The following is a 5,612-nucleotide window of genomic DNA, read 5'->3' as shown; positions in this document are numbered from 1 at the left end:
GTGTCTGATGTAGAGATTCTGAGCCTCATCCTCAGTAGCCTAGACGGGTGCGTGAGCTCCGAGATATATAACCCTCAGCTGCACCATGATATCTACCATAGAGTAGAGAGTGCAATATACGAGTATACTCACTATTATATTTACCATTTAGTTTAATCATTTAATTAATACTTTTAGTATGAATTAGTTGTTAGTGTGGCACTAGGCTAGTTAACTAAGAGTTTGTAATTTGTTTCCTCACGCAGATTAGTAGGTGGAGCAGTTGGGGAGCCTTTTGTTCATCCTAGATCCAGACCAAGATCTCATAACTGTCTCAAGTTATTTTGTAAAAGGCATGTATATTTGTAAACCCCTTTATTTTATATATTAGAGACATAACTTATTGTTAGGTATGGCTCATAAATATACCAGTAAAGAGGACAGGAGATGGAGCGGAGTGAGCGAAGCGAACGCAGCGAACATCAACTGTCCTTACAAAGAAAGTCTCGTTGTGGGGTTACAAATTATGTGGGTTGGGGGTGCGGGGCCGTAGCCCCCGCGGTACGGTACAGGGTTGATTTTGTAATTATGTACCAGGGTTTTCTATTATAAATAGAGATGTAACCTAGACCTAAAAGATCATTGAATAAAACTTCTAGCGCCGCCTAGGCACCGAGGACGTAAGCACATTGCCGAACCTCGTAAAATTCTCGTGTTCTTTCGTTTTCTTTACCCGTTTTCGTCAATAATTGGTATCAGATGTCAGGAGCAAAATTCGAAGTCACGAAATTCGATGGTCAGGGTAACTTCGGATTATGGCAAACGAGGGTGAAGGATCTATTGGCGCAGCAAGGGATCTTGAAGGCTTTGCGACCTACAAAGCCGGCGTCGATGGATGAGGAAGATTGGGAAGAATTGCAGCAGCGAGCGGCAGGAACCATACGATTATGCTTGGCGGACGAGGTCATGTATCACGTCATGCATCTATCGTCTCCAGACGAAATTTGGAGGAAGTTGGAAAGTCAGTTTATGTCCAAATCCTTAACGACAAAACTGTATCTGAAGCAGTGGCTGTATGGGCTGAAAATGCAGTACGATCACGATTTGGCGCAACACGTGAATGTCTTCAATCAAATCGTTTCTGATCTGGCTCGGCTTGATGTGAAATTGAGGATGAAGACAGAGCGATGATTCTGTTGTGTTCGTTGCCTTCTCTTACGAACACATGGTGACTACTCTTACATATGGGAAAGAGACTATCAACGTTGAGGAGATTACTGCAGCCTTGTTGGCTCACAACCAGCGGAAGCAGAATGCAGGGGAAAGCTCTCAAGCCGATAGCTTATATGTCAAGGGTAATCGAGATCGTGGACGAAGCCAGAGAAGGCAGGGTCCGGGAAGCAGAATTCCAGATCCAAATCCAGGGATAAGAAGACGATTCACTGTTACAAGTGCAAGGGGGGGACATATGAAGCGAGACTGTCCGAAGTTGAAAAAGCAGACTGATGAGAAGCGTGATGGCTCATCCAAGTCTGTGAACGTGGTCGAGGATGATACTTCTGATTGCAGTGAGGGTGATATGCTTTCTATTTCAACGACACAATTGAGGATGCTTGGATTCTTGATTCTGGATGTTCTTATCACATCACGCCAAATAGGGAATGGTTTTCGACATACAGGCCGGTTAATTCTGGTTCGATTTATTTGGGTGATGATCGATGTTGCAATATGTTGGTATTGGTGATGTCAGAATTAAGATGCACGATGGCTCCGTTCGGACGTTGAGTGGTGTTCGACATATCCCAGACTTGAAGAAGAATTTGATTTCCTTGGGCACTTTGCACAAGAATGGTTTATCCCTAAGGCTGACGAGGATAGGGAAACCATTCGGATTGTTAAAGGAGCATTGACTGTGATGAAAGGCAAGATGACTGCAGGGAATATCTACAGATTGTTAGGGAGTACCGTTGCAGGTGGAATTCACTTTGTTGAGTCCTGTGATGATACGACAAAATTGTGGCATATGCGCCTTGCTCATCTTAGTGAACGTGGTATGGCAGAATTACACAAGAGAAACTTGTTGCATGGTGTCAAAAGCTGTAAGCTCGACTTTTGCAAGTATTGTGTTCTTGGTAAACAGACTAAAGTCCGTTTCAAGACTGCGAAGCACAGAACTCAAGGGATTCTTGATTATGTGCATTCTGATGTATGGGGGCCTTCCACGACATCGTCTTTGGGTGGATCTAGGTACTATGTTACTTTTATTGATGATTTTTCACGGAAAGTTTGGGTGTATTTTTTGAAACAGAAATCTGAAGTTTTTGAGAAGTTCAAGCTGTGGAAAGCTGAGGTAGAAAACCAAACAGGACGAAAAATCAAGTGTTTGCGGTCTGACAATGGTACGGAGTACACAGATTCACAGTTCCTACAATTCTGAAAGGAGCATGGGATTCAGAGGCATTTTACAGTGAGCAAGACACCACAACAGAATGGTGTTGCGGAACGAATGAATAGGTCGTTGAATGAAAGAGCCAGATGTTTGCGGTTGAATGCGGGGCTTCCCAAACACTTCTGGGCTGAGGCTGTTAACATGGCGTGTTACCTTATCAACAGATCGCTAAGGGCATCGCTGGCTGGGAAAGTTGCAGAAGAGGTATGGACTGGTCATGATGTTAGTTTTGATAACTTACAGATTTTTGGTTGTCCTGCTTATGTGCATGTACCTGCTGATGAGAGATCCAAACTTGATGCAAAATCGAAGGAGTGTATTTTTCTGGGTTACAAGAAAGGTGTCAAAGGATTCAAGTTCTGGGATCCAGTTGCGAAGAAAGTTGTGATTAGTAGAGATGTCGTTTTTGATGAACAGTTTATGTTGCAGCAGAAGCAAGACACGACAGTGGTAGATTTCGAGCAGTTTCCAGTTGAGAAACCAGAAACTTCTCAACCGACTTCTGGTGGTTCCACTACGTATGATTTGCAGGATTATAGTCTCGCCAGAGACAAGGTGAGACGGACGAATATAAAGCCTCCGAACAGATTGGGTTTTGAAGACTTGGTATCTTTTGCACTTACTGTTAGCAGTGATGATCCAGTTACTTTTCATGATGCCGTTACTAGTCAGGAAAACGACAAGTGGATGGCAGCCATGGTTGAGGAGATGGAGTCTTTGAATCACAATCGCACATGGGAGTTAGTTCCCCTTCCTGAGGGTAAGAAGCCGATTGGTTGCAAATGGGTGTATAAGAAGAAACCAGCAGTAACAGAAAAAGAGGGGAGAAGTTCAAGGATCGTTTGGTAGCGAAGGGTTTTTCACAGCAGAGTTGATTATGATGAAATCTTTTCTCCTGTGGTCAGGCACACTTCAATCCGAGCAGTACTTGCATTGGTGGCTAGTTGGGATTTGCATTTAGAGCAGATGGATGTTAAAACTGCTTTTTTGCATGGTGATTTAGAGGAGCAGATCTACATGCGGCAACCTGAAGGTTTCACTCAACCTGGAAACGAGCATTTAGTTTGCAGATTGAAGAAATCTTTGTACGGGTTAAAACAGTCTCCGAGACAGTGGTATAAATGGTTTGACTCCTATATGATCAAGATTGGCTACAACCGATGTGAGTATGATTGTTGTGTCTATGTTAAGAGCCTTGATGATGGTTCTTTTATTTTTCTATTACTGTATGTTGATGATATGTTGATTGCTGCGAAGAACATGGATGATGTTATCGGTTTGAAAACTTTATTGAGTCAGGAATTTGATATGAAAGATTTAGGTGCTGCAAAGAAAATTCTTGGAATGGAAATTTGCAGGGACAGAGACTCAAGGAAACTGCGGCTATCTCAACGGGGTTATGTTGAGAAAATGCTAGAAAGGTTTGCGATGAGCAGCGCGAAACCAGTTAGCACTCCATTGGCGAATCACTTTAAGCTCTCATCAGAACAGTGCCCTAAGACAGATAAGGAAGCTGAAAATATGGCAAAGGTTCCGTATTCTAATGCTGTTGGCTGCTTGATGTATGCGATGGTATGTACTCGTCCTGATTTAGCTCATGCTGTTAGTCAAGTTTGTAAGTACATGTCTAAACCTGGTAAGCAACATTGGGATGCAGTCAAGTGGATCTTTCGGTACTTAAAGGGTACTGTGGGACATGGAATTGTTTTTGGGAGTCAGCGGGATAATCCTTTGGTTGTAGGATATGTGGATTCAGATTATGCAGTGACTTGGATAATAGAAGATCTACGACAGGGTATGTGTTTACTCTTGGTGGAGGGCCTATTTGCTGGAAGTCTACTGTTCAATCTGTCGTGGCACTATCTACAACTGAAGCTGAATACATGGCAGCGGCTGAAGCTGCAAAAGAAGCTTTATGGCTTACTGGTTTAGTGAAGGAGTTGGGTGTTCAACAAGGTGGAGTTCAGTTGCTTTGTGATAATCAAAGTGCTATTCATTTGGCTAAGAATCAGGTGTATCGTGCTAGAACTAAACATATTGATGTAAGGTTCCACAAGATCAGAGAGTTGGTTGCATCTGGAGAGGTTTTGTTTCAGAAGGTACATACTGATGAGAATGCCGCTGATATGTTCACCAAGCCAGTTACGACAGACAAGTTCAAGCATTGCTTGGACTTGTTGAATGTTTCGAGTTGTTAAAGAAGCAAGGTAACCCAACCCACATTGAAGTTTCCAAGGGGCAGGATATTCGCCAAGGTGGAGATTTGTTAGGTATGGCTCATAAATATACCAGTAAAGAGGACAGGAGATGGAGCGGAGTGAGCGAAGCGAACGCAGCGAACATCAACTGTCCTTACAAAGAAAGTCTCGTTGTGGGGTTACAAATTATGTGGGTTGGGGGTGCGGGGCCGTAGCCCCCGCGGTACGGTACAGGGTTGATTTTGTAATTATGTACCAGGGTTTTCTATTATAAATAGAGATGTAACCTAGACCTAAAAGATCATTGAATAAAACTTCTAGCGCCGCCTAGGCACCGAGGACGTAAGCACATTGCCGAACCTCGTAAAATTCTCGTGTTCTTTCGTTTTCTTTACCTGTTTTCGTCAACACTTATTTTAAACCATGGTCTGTATATTTTGGTTTATTATTTTTGGAAGCTCTTGATATAAACCTTTTTTTATTAAATTATGGTTGAATTATTTTATTATGAGTAGTTATAAATAATTATTTTAGTTGAGCAAATAAAGAAAATTTTTGGTTAACCTGGGTTACAATATATATGCATGTATGTACATATGCATAATGTGTAACGCCTTGAAACCTGGGTTAGTAGTTCGAGTCAATCTAAAATCCATAAATTGAGCCAAGTGACCCAAGTAAATGGTTGGACTTAGCTAATTTAGGTGTGGGCTTAAGTTGGGCCCAAGTGTTAATGGTAAATTTGATTTATTCTAGAGTCTAAAGGCTAAAAGTGTAATTTATCCATTTTCTTTTGAAAGATGAAAACTCCCCCTTATTTTATGGTGTTTACGTGAATTACTCTTGTCACCATTCACCAAACTTTCTTCTTGTTCTTTCCATTTTCTTCTCTTCCTCTTCCTTCAAAGATCAAGATATAAAGCATTTTAAATTTAGATTGGCTTAACGAAGGTAAGATCGTTAATCCTTATTCTCATAGCTTCATT

Source organism: Hibiscus syriacus, unplaced genomic scaffold, assembly GCF_006381635.1.
Source record: "Hibiscus syriacus cultivar Baekdansim isolate YM2019G1 unplaced genomic scaffold, ASM638163v2 tig00110384_pilon, whole genome shotgun sequence".
Lineage (NCBI taxonomy): Eukaryota > Viridiplantae > Streptophyta > Magnoliopsida > Malvales > Malvaceae > Hibiscus > Hibiscus syriacus.
Note: the sequence above shows the minus strand (reverse complement) of the source record.